Below are 11,221 nucleotides of genomic sequence, written 5' to 3' on the forward strand. Positions count from 1 at the left end.
TAGTACATAGGAAATCACTTAGCATTGGTGTGCTGTCAGGAAATCTTGACTCCAGATACCTCAGCAATAAGTAAATCAAATAATCCTTTAATTAGATTACAAAGTGCAGCAACTGCATGTCAAATATCTATTGATCCCTGAAAAAGCCTGTCTTGAGGTTTCCTAAATATGCAAGGCATAAATTAATTTGCCTTTTAATTAACTTAAAATTACATCCCAGGGAAATTTATATTAAGGAGACTGTTTAGGCATAAAGTGTAAATGACACATTAAAAAAAGCCTATAGCAAATTATTTGTCAAATAACAGTGCTTCTAAAAACATCAGTTGCACATTGCCTATGGAGCTTTATATTTTGTCAACTAACCTGTTTCTTCTCCTGTATTACTGCTTTGTTTTTTTTCCTGTGTTTGGAGTCTTGCAGAAGAAACAAAGGTTACCTAATGTGTGTGGATAACATTAAGCTTCTCTCTCCATTAACACAATACAAAAGTATTGAACCATAAAAATTGTCCATAAATGAGCCTGCTCTTCACAACTCCAAGATTCATACATAATTTTTTTTTAGATTCTGAACTCCATTTCGTAAGTAGCTAACATATATAACTTTACAGGCAGAGGGATCTGAAAAACAGTCCCAGCATATCGAATTAAAACTTCTGAAAACATTCTTTTTTTTTTTTTCCCTGCAGCATAGGTTGCATATACAGAATACCGTTACATGATGATGTGACATGGCAGTAGGTTAGTAGTATTTATTCATGGTGACCTGTGTAACTCTCATATGATTTTGCATTCCTGAGTAATGTATCCATTCCCAGTGCATGTCACTGGCACCTTTATACCATTGTGTAATCTCTAAGTAGCTGTGTGCATATATACTAGAGATTTATTCTTTAGCCCTTGTTACAAGAAAACTTTTAAGAAGGCTGTTTTTTGTACTAGCTCATGAGGGGAGGGATAGCTCAGTGGTTTGAGCATTGGCCTGCTAAACCCAGGCTTGTGAGTTCAATTCTTGAGCAGGCCATTTAGGGATCTGGGGCAAAAATCTGTCTGGGGATTAGTCCTGCTTTGAGCAGGGGGTTGGACTATGTGACCTCCTGAGGTGTCTTCCAACCCTGATATTCTATGAAAATGGTTGGGTTCAGCCTTCATTTATTCTTCAGTGGTAGGTCTATGATGGCAAATGCTGTGTTTCAAATTAGGCACAGTTATCTTCATCATCCTTAGCTAATATGGAGGATTATGGGTTACAAAAGGAAAGATGGCTGTACACACTGCAGCCTTTGAGAATTAGGCCCAGGATCTTGAGTTGGATCTAGTAATGAATGGGGGCCAGTGGAGTGTGCTGATCACTATGGGGTTTCCTGCTCAAGGACTATTGAGGCCTGCCACTATTTTACACCAGCTGGAATTTCCAACTGCACCTACTTGTAGATGGTTCCCAGGCAAAAATTTGGAGTGGACCACCAATGTTTACTCCTCATAGCCTATCCTAATGCAAGTGATGAAAGTTGGCTGCCTAGTTTTGGTTCAATCAGATTATGTATTACAAACTTTGAACAAGTGGCAAAAAACAGATGTCAGGCAGAGTTGCATTTTGAAAATTCATTTTTTATTTTACAAATTATCTGGACTGTGCAGATAAGTTCTGTCTCCTGTAGAATGTATCCAATTTTAAAGACATGAGATAAAACAAAGGGTATCAGTGTATTTCTATATTCTTTTAATATGCACATCTGAAACTGTTAATCTTCATCTAAAATATTAAAATATTTAATCTGTGGTTGCTGATAAACAAATAGACATACAAACTACAAATCTATTTTTATACTATTATGATCTTTTGCAGAGAATATCTTGAGGATAGAGTACATGTGGGCCACAATCAGAGGCTTTTATTCAATCCTCAAGCACTAAACTGCACTTAATACTTTGGACTACATTTTCATTATAAGTATAACTACATTCAATAAATGCACATGCAAACATGTTCAACCAGCCATACAGAGTTATATATATGCTTTAAAGCTATTTATCCATAATATGCCTATTATATGGTAGCAGAGGATTGACAAATATATAAGTAGTCAGAACAACTATCTTTCAATCCTTCTCCTTTGTAAATACATCTGGATGAGAAAACAGGCTGCTACTGGACATGGAAAAAGCTATTGGAGAGGGAGAGAGATCTTCTATCGTGCTCTGAATACAGTGAGATCCATTGTCAGACATCTAATGGAAGGGAATTTTAGGACATGGGCCAGCTGTCAGTTTCAGGGTAACTGCACTTGTATTTCCCTCTGTGGTCTTCGGGGCAGCCACTTCAGGTTTAGGGTTCCATCTGTCACCTCTCTTGAGGTGGAGACCTGTGTCTCTCTCTGTCCTGCCCAGGGGTTTTAAGGCTGCACAGCTCCCTGTCTTACACTATATCTCCAACAAGTCAGTCTGCCACTAGGCCAGTGGTTTGCTTTCTTGCCGATGGCTATAAATAGTGTATTGCCCATAGTTGTGACTACCTCACAGCTCTTTCTAAGCCAGCACCTTTATTTAAGGTTGAAGCATTACAGAGAGGGCATATAAAAACAATAAAAGAACCTACACACGTGCTAAAAGCTTACCAGAGGTCACCTCTCAGTCTTTTGGAGCCCTAGTAGATAAAAATCTTTCCAACCCTTCTGCGTGGGTTGGGCCCCCCTTTGACAGATCTGTTGGATCAGAAAGAAGGCCCTGAGTCAGTTTAAACCCAGCCTTTTTATGCCAAAATAAATATGCAAACTTCCTCAGGGGTAGGATCTCTCAGGAGCTGTTTACAGCCTAAGTGATTCACCTTAATCACTCCTGAGCAGGGGCGGCTCTGTCTTTTGCCACCCCAAGCACGGCAGTCAGGCGGCTTTCGGCGGCACACCTGCAGGCGGTCCGCTGGTCATCCCGATTCAGCGGCATGCCTGCGGGAGGTCCGCCGATGCTGCGCCGTGTCCCCGCTGCCGAATTACCACCGAATCTGTGGGACCGGCAGACCTCCCACAGGCACGCCGCCAAAAGCGGCCTCACTGCCGCCCTCACAGCGACCAAGAGGCTGCCCCTCGTGAATTGCCGCCCCAGGCACGCGCTTGCTGCACTGGTGCTGGAGCCGGCCCTCCCCCTGAGATGGGGTGTACCTGGCCTACGGCCCTCTGCTGGGGGCCTTGTGGTCCTACTACACCCCACCCCAGATGGAGCAAGGTGGATCCTCCAGGCCTGCCTCAAGGGTCCTTGTGGAAACAGCCAATCAGAGCCCAGCAGGCTGAAATAAAAGGAGCTGTAGGGTCTGAGCATGGTATGTTGTCCTATTTGACTGGAGAGGTGCCAAACACTTGGATCATCATAGCCAGATGCTTATCTGATTGGAGGTGGGAAGTGATAGGACAGCCACCTGACCTGCTGAAGATGGAGAAGGGCATTTCTGGCTGCTTTCACCATGTGGGTGATCAGGAGCAATAAAAAGTTGAGAAAAAATATGCCAAAACTATCAATTAAATCGGTATGGAAATCAGAGTGCAAATACCACACAGTGAGAGTCAAGCTCTGGTTTTGGCCAATGTTTTCCTCTTTCAACGAGCATCACCTATGCAAGCTGCTCTTCATCCAGGTACTTATCTCTCACAGGCAAAGTTAAGTTATAGTGCACTCAGTAGTTGCTATAAATAAAATATAGAGCTGGGTGTTAGCTGAATAGTGCTGGTGTTAAAGTCCCTGCAGTCTCATGATTGCATCTATGGATTAGAAATAAACTTTGACTAAGGTACACAATAGAACTGAGCCAGTGCAGGACTCCACAGGTGAAAGTTCTTGAAATGGAAGAGCAGCTATCTATGAGCTTCTGTGATTTTGGAGAAACACTGAGCTGTCTCTAGTCCTAACTCCACCAACTCCTACAAGGTATCGCTGGTGACTCGTGATCAACAGCATCAAATGCTGCTTACAGATCGAGCAGGATCACCATGCATGGCTGTCTTTTTTTCACAATATGTATGAATTTACATAAAAGCATTTGCTGCACTATGTAAAACAGGTGATGAACAGATTGGACAGAATGAAGGCATATGTGGGTAGAGTCTATTTTTGCCTGGCCTCTTGCAGGAAAATAAGAGGGTCAGTTAATTATCTGATTTTTACCTATTGTATACGTGTCAATTAAATTACTGCAGAAGCTCATTTAGTCACTCATTTTAGTTACTGTGTTAAAATGCTCACACAAGTTTGGCTTAGAAGGATCAGTGTAATATCCTGTGGGAGACAAATTGTATAAACTAGAGGAACGTTATTTGGGGGTTGGAGGGTGACATTGACTAAATGCAAAAATATAGTTTAGTTCCAGCATTTCTGATCACTAATGGGATTTGAAACGTCAAACACAGGAGCTATGCTTTGTATGTTAAATATTACACTGTTTATAGCCTTTTTAACAAGTTTATTTTGATCAACATTAAATAGCAGATGGTATTTTAAGCAGGGATAATGGAATGTTAAGTGGTTAGAAATTTGGGTATGCTTTCAAAAAAGTAAAGATTTAGCACTGCAACCCTACTTAGACACATTTGTACAAACCTACATGCACTTGCAAGTGTGAGTCCATAGGTACATTTCCACCCATTCAGAAGTTTCTCTATTCAAACCAAAAAATGTCTCTAAAAGCTTTTAAATCATGCACACCTAACAGTAGTGCTTGTAAATAGCACATGAGAATTCCTGGCTGGGGCAGCTTGAGAACTAGAATGACAGAGTAACAAATGTAAACCATGAATTAGGAATATTGTTCCTCTGCTGAGTGTAGTGGCTGTCCAAGGCCTAGATGGCAATCCTTTGTTTCAGGAATCTCAGCCCATCACCATTGCTCTGCCGGAGAACTGGATTCAGAGACCAAGGCAGAACGCAAACTCTCCTGCTGCTTGCGCAGCTCTCTCTACTCAAAACCTTGCATAACCAAAACTAACACACAAATCACATCTTCCAAAGTCTGAACATTTGCTCGCACATCAAGAAGAAGGCTGAGTAACAGCACCAGCTGGTGACACCTACTATAACAGTAATCAGCTCTTGCCTCAGGATTAGCAGTGTTATGTTCAACCTGTGATATGATACTGGCATGTAGAGTAATGTGGTGATATAGAGTTCTGTTCTTTTAAAGAGAAAAAGGCCAACTTGTTTTCTTCTTTATATGTATTGTAACCTGTCTATGTAATGAAATTATAAACTTTCCATGCTTATGTTTGTTAATAATCATACTCTTTATTCATAATCACCAGTTCTTTCCCAAAGTGGGCTACGCAGAAGTTTCTCTTACAAGTGTTTCTCTTTCATTGTGAGATAGATATTCAATTATACTCTTACATAAAATTCCACTCCTCACCAAATAGCAAAAAGTCTTGTATGTAGGAAATACTTTTAAGCATAAGGTATCATAGCATACTTACAACAATTAGAAGAAATAAATAGAGGAATATATAATCAGTAGAGCACTGCAGAAGATGACAAATGAGTTGACACCAATTCAGGAGCCCAAGAAACCTGAAAATTAGAAACTAGACCGAATCTTATACCCTGTCTTTATGTAACCCATTGGATTCGCAACCATATTTGATCATTTTCTGTGATCATAATAATACTAATATCTGCCCATCATCCATATGTCACATTCCAGGTGCCCATAATTGCACTTCTGGTCATTAATATTTATTATCTGTACCAATCATTCTTAACAATCCATATGCATTAATGCATATGAACTGCCTAGTTACCATGTTGCCCCCCAGGAAACCCTTATTGGAGAATTACCTCTGTGATTCTGCTTTATACCCATATTCTCATGGTCACTTTGCCTCTCAAAATGAGAATGCAGAATCATGATCTGATAATATTGTGGGCCCGCAATCTTTTAGCCGAAAACTCAGCTTTAGCATAACTGCTCACACAAGACCTCACATTAGTAACACAGGTCTCTAATATAAAACCTAACAACCTAATTAATTGTATTTTCCTACTTGCCTCCTAATATATATCAATCTAATAAGACTTATAAAGCTGTCAATATTACATCCCAATAATAGTCCTAGCATAAAACAGGGTCATAGGTCAACAGTATAATAGGCTTTGTTTCAATATTTTTATATATTGCAGCTGGCACAATCCAGCCTTCTCTCTGCCTAGAGCCTCAATGACTGTACCTATAAGCTGTGAGTGCTGCTCCTTGAGGACTGAGCAGACAAGCTCATCTACTGAAAGATGTATTTTATTTCTAAGGCACCTATCAATCTGGTATCTAAGCCACATACCAAATAAAGATGCAGTGGTGTTGGAGTCAGTAACAAAAATGTTTTCTCTGCATTCTTCGATGTTGTGTGATTGAATGTTGACTATTCTCGTAGCTGAAGTTGCGTATCTTAGATCAATTTCTCCCCCCTCCCACACCCCCCAGTGTAGACCAGGCCTTACAGGGACACAACCAGAATTTTCTTAAGGAAGGGGCTAAGAGCTCTCCCTCCCCTGTCCTGCACCAACCCCACATTTTCCCCCACTCCGTCCATGCAGACAGGCACCCTACACCTATTCCCCTCCTGCTGCCCCATACCCAGCCCTTTGCTTTCCTCACACACATTTCCCTGCATCCAGCTCCAAACTCTGCCCCCTGCACTTACGCCCATGGTCTTTCCATGACACACCCAGCCCTGGGCTCTTCCCCAGAGCAGTGCTCAGGCTGAAGAGCACCATCCCCACCACGGGCCAGGCAGTTCAAACCCCATCCTCTTTCTGCATCTCCACTTCCCCAGGAAGCACCAAAAGCCTAGATCCAATCTTCCCATCCTTCTATGATCTGAGGGTACTTGGTGCCCATGTGCACCAGAAGGACCCCAAAGAAAGGCAGGAGTCGGGCACGTGCATGGGGTTTCAATACCACTCAAATTGGGCCCAGTCACCCCTCTGACATGAGAGGGGTGGCTGGACCAAATTTATAGCGCTGGTCTGAGGCCAAGGGGGCCGCTCACTGTGCCCTTGTTCCCTCCAGATGCTGCAGTGAGCTGGGAAGAGACTACTTAGTTCTGTTCTCTTGGCTTTCAATGTGCGGTTCTACTCCTTAAAATGTCTGATTATTTTCAGTAGCTCTTTGTCAAATGCAGATAATTCACACAACTTTGAATCAGTTTTCTTGTTGTTAAACCAAATTGTAGTTAGGTAGAATACTTCAGAATATAGAAAAACTGTACTAGTAGCATCATTCTGAGCCTAATAGAAAAACCCCATTGAAGTCAATGTAAGTTCTGTTTACCAGCATAGAGACAAGCTACTGGGGATTTATAAGCAGCATGTATTATAGATAATTTATTTTAATAAATGAAAAGGGAAGGGCTCAGTACTGGCTTTTTTACTTCAGGGGAATAAAGAGGAACATGAACTAATAGATTTTTATATCTATTGTTCTATTTTTGTAAAAAGATGAAAGTTTTGTCCATGTACTCACTAAGGCACATCTTCCAAACAAATAAGAGTAAAATAAATCCAAGATGAAAGTCTACACATTTTACTAGAAGCTTCAAATGATAGAGACCTGAAGCATCTGCAGCCATAATGTCTGTAGCTCATAAATTTGTCAAACACTAGCATACAGTCCCTCTCTCTTTAAAGCCAAAATTCAGTTTCATTATTTCCAGTTTACTTGGCTTTTCAATATGTTTTTTTTTAAAGGGGAAAAAAGAGGAGCAGGAATTTGGAAGTAAGAATAAAATCCTTAGCTTCACTAGTTTTAAGAACTGAGTTTGAGCCATATAGCTACATTGTTGTAGTGGACCTTAAATGGCTGCTTTAATGACAGTCTGCGACAGTATCACATAAACCGTTGTTGCAGTAGAGAGCAATTTTTTCCTCTGTAAGAAAAGGGAAACAGTTTTTGGTCAGTTAAGGAGAAAATAACAGGCCAAACCATTATCTGCTAAGGGAATTTTTTCTTTTTCACTTCATTTCTTTCGTGAGTTAGATAATTACAATAAATTCCCAGCAGAGAACAGTACCATATGGCTGTGGGCAGGGGGAAGGAAACTTGAGTGATAAAGAACGCACAAATACAAAAATAAGCATAAGTCACGTTTGTGCTGCTGGGGTAGTTTCCTTTCATTTTTCTGTGAGGTTAATTAACTGCACAATATGCCTTAGATACTCTAATATGCCCAGAGTCCCAAAATGGCTCCACCTGCACATACTAAATTACAATAATACCCTGTATTCACCAAGCTTGCATTGTAATTGAGATGGGTGAAACGGCTGGTGAAAGAAAAAGTAACAGATCTCAAAGTGAGCTGAAAACCTGTTTTATGACTCAAAAAAATGGTCTTTAAAAAAAATATACACAAACCTTTTTCAGGGGGGAAAAAAAAAAGAAACAAAGACAGACCAAGTCTGTTTTGGTGGTATTTTTGAACTGGTTCGGAGGACACCATAATGGATGTCTCACGAGAAATATTGTTTTCCTGAGCTTTCCACAAAGGGGTGAAGTTTCAAATATCAAAACCAAATCACTTCGTGATTCATGCCTCGCTATCTAAACCTCTTCTTGCTGTGTGTGTTTTTTCACCCTGTAGAACGTTTTGGGGTTCAACATCCAGCACTAAAGAGGGTTGTGTCAACACCTGCCCTGCAAATCCTGGGTGTCTTAAATGCTCTGCTGTTGAGGCTCACAGCCCAGACAACAGCCAGCAGACCAGCATGCAGTTCCCTGAGTGTCTGTGTGCTGTGCAGCTCTGGATAAGCACTCTGACCCCAGCAGCCTGCCTACAACACAACATCCCCACTCTGAACTCCACCAGCCTTGGTTACTACTTGCAGGGTGAACCCAACACAGCCCAGTCCTGAATTTCCCCAAAACCATCTGCCCTGAAGTGCCCAGGCCTCTCCTGGAACTCTCAGAAGTAATTATCTTTCGTAGCTCCTTTAAAAAAACAAAAGTATGGCTGATTACTTTAAATGGAGTTAACAATAACTTCAGTTCAAATACAGCACTGGGTTGGTTCAGGGTAAAAGTAAAACAAGTTTATTCAGTCAAAGACAAAGATTTTAAATGAGTTCAAGTACAAGGCATAAAGCCAAAATGGTAACAAGAAATAAAAATAAAAATACACTTTCTAATGGCTGAGACCTAACTTAACAGCCTTTGTTCAAGGTTGATTTCGTACCAATCTTTCTCTTTTCCAGCAATGACGGACTCTTTCTGTCAGGACCTTCCACGGAAGTACAAGGTGCCAGTTTCCCTTGTCTTACTAGGTGAAAGATGGCAAAATGGCTGGCTTTCTGACTCTGCTTATACCTCTCAAAGGGATGTCTTTGTCTTACAAGTCAGGAAAGTCTCCTGGCATTCAGTCTCCGGTGTCTCTCTGGGGTGCAGGAGCCATGTTAATTCACTCTCAAAAACCTGCTGGTTTAGCTAGATAGCTTTGTTTAATGCTAATATGTAAAATTAAGGGAAATCCACATTTCTTTGTCTAGGAGAGACCTATTTATCACCTTTACCTATGCTAGGCTGTCTTATCCTAAACATGTTACAGGCTAGGTCTACACTACCTGCCTGAATCGACGGGTAGAAATCGATCTCTTGGGGATCGAATTATCGCGTCTCGTTGGGATGCGACAATCGATCCCCGAATCGACGCGCTTACTCCACCAGCGGAGGTAGGAGTAAGCGCCGTCGACAGGGAGCCGCGGAAGTCAATTTTGCCGCCGTCCTCACAGCGGGGTAAGTCGGCTCCGATACGTCGAATTCAGCTATGCTATTCGCGTAGCTGAATTTGCGTATCTTAAATCGACCCCCTCCCCCCCCGTAGTGAAGACCTGCCCTAAGTCACATCATACAGAGGGAATTCACATATAAGGTTAACATACACATTTTATAATGACCAGAATGTTATTAGCTTTCATATACCACCTCACAAAACATATATTGTAAAAATATCATTGCAGTAGTGCAGGGGTCGGCAATGTTGGCACGCGGCTCACCAGGGTAAGCACCCTGGCGGGCCGGGCCAGTTTATTTACCTGCTGACGCGGCAGGTTCGGCCGATCGCGGCCCCCACTGGCCACGGTTCGCCGTCCCGGGCCAATGGGGGCGGCGAGAAGCGGGGCGAGCGATGTGCTGGCCGTGGCTTCTTGCCGCCCCCATTGGCCCGGGACAGCGAACCGCGGCCAGTGGGGGCCGCGATCGGCCGAACCTGCCGCGTCAGCAGGTAAACAAACTGGCCCGGCCCGCCAGGGTGATTACCCTGGCGAGCCGCGTGCCAATGTTGCCGACCCCTGCAGTAGTGTGTAGAGCAGTGGTTCTCAAACTTTTGTACTGGTGGCCCCTTTCACATTGCAAGCCTCTGAGTGTGACCCCACCCCTTTGTAAATTAAAAACACTTTTTTATAAATTTAACACCATTATAAATGCTAGAGTCAGAGCAGGGGTTTGGGGTGGAGGCTGGCAGCTCAAGACCTCCCATGTAATAATCTTATGACCCCCTCAGGGGTCCCGACCCCCAGTTTGAGAACCCCTGGTGTAGGGTGTGAATACAGGCATCTGTAGGGTTATACCCTGTAAACACTGTTGTGCAGAATTTCTTGTGTTCATTTCTGCACTTTAATTTTTTTTATATGAAATCTCTGGGGCCTGTTCCACTCTAGACTTTTTTTTTAAATTTTATTTCCTTAAACTTACCATTGTTACCACCAGGGTATTCCCCACTGGTAGTAGTAACAGCGGTAGCACTTGTACAGACTGGCTGCTGCTGGTGCTTTCAATGGCTTCATTGGGACTACTTGTGAGGGAAGGTACCAGTCAGCATGACTAAGGCTATCAGAATCTGGTCCCTTGTCTTATTCTTTTAATACTTTCCTCATATTTGCAGTCTCCATCTACTTGCTCTAATTCACATTTTTGGAGGGTGGGGGTCCCTCTTACACTTTTTTTCCCCCTGAATATGCTGTTCCACTTGAACATGCTGCAAGTTAATCTCTTTTGCTATTTATTTTTTCCATCCACTGGACTGAACACTATAGTGCAGGGATCGGCAACCTTTGGCCCGCGGCCCACCAGGGTAAGCCCCCTGGCAGGCCGGGCTGGTTTGTTTACCTGCCGCATCCGCAGGTTCGGCCGATCGCGGCTCCCACTGGCCGCGGTTCGCTGTTCCAGGCCAATGGGGGCTGCAGGAAGTGGCGCAAGT

The sequence above is a fragment of the Terrapene carolina genome, unplaced genomic scaffold (assembly GCF_002925995.2).
Source record: "Terrapene carolina triunguis isolate 2854851 unplaced genomic scaffold, T_m_triunguis-2.0 Scaffold58, whole genome shotgun sequence".
Classification (NCBI taxonomy): Eukaryota; Metazoa; Chordata; order Testudines; family Emydidae; genus Terrapene; species Terrapene triunguis.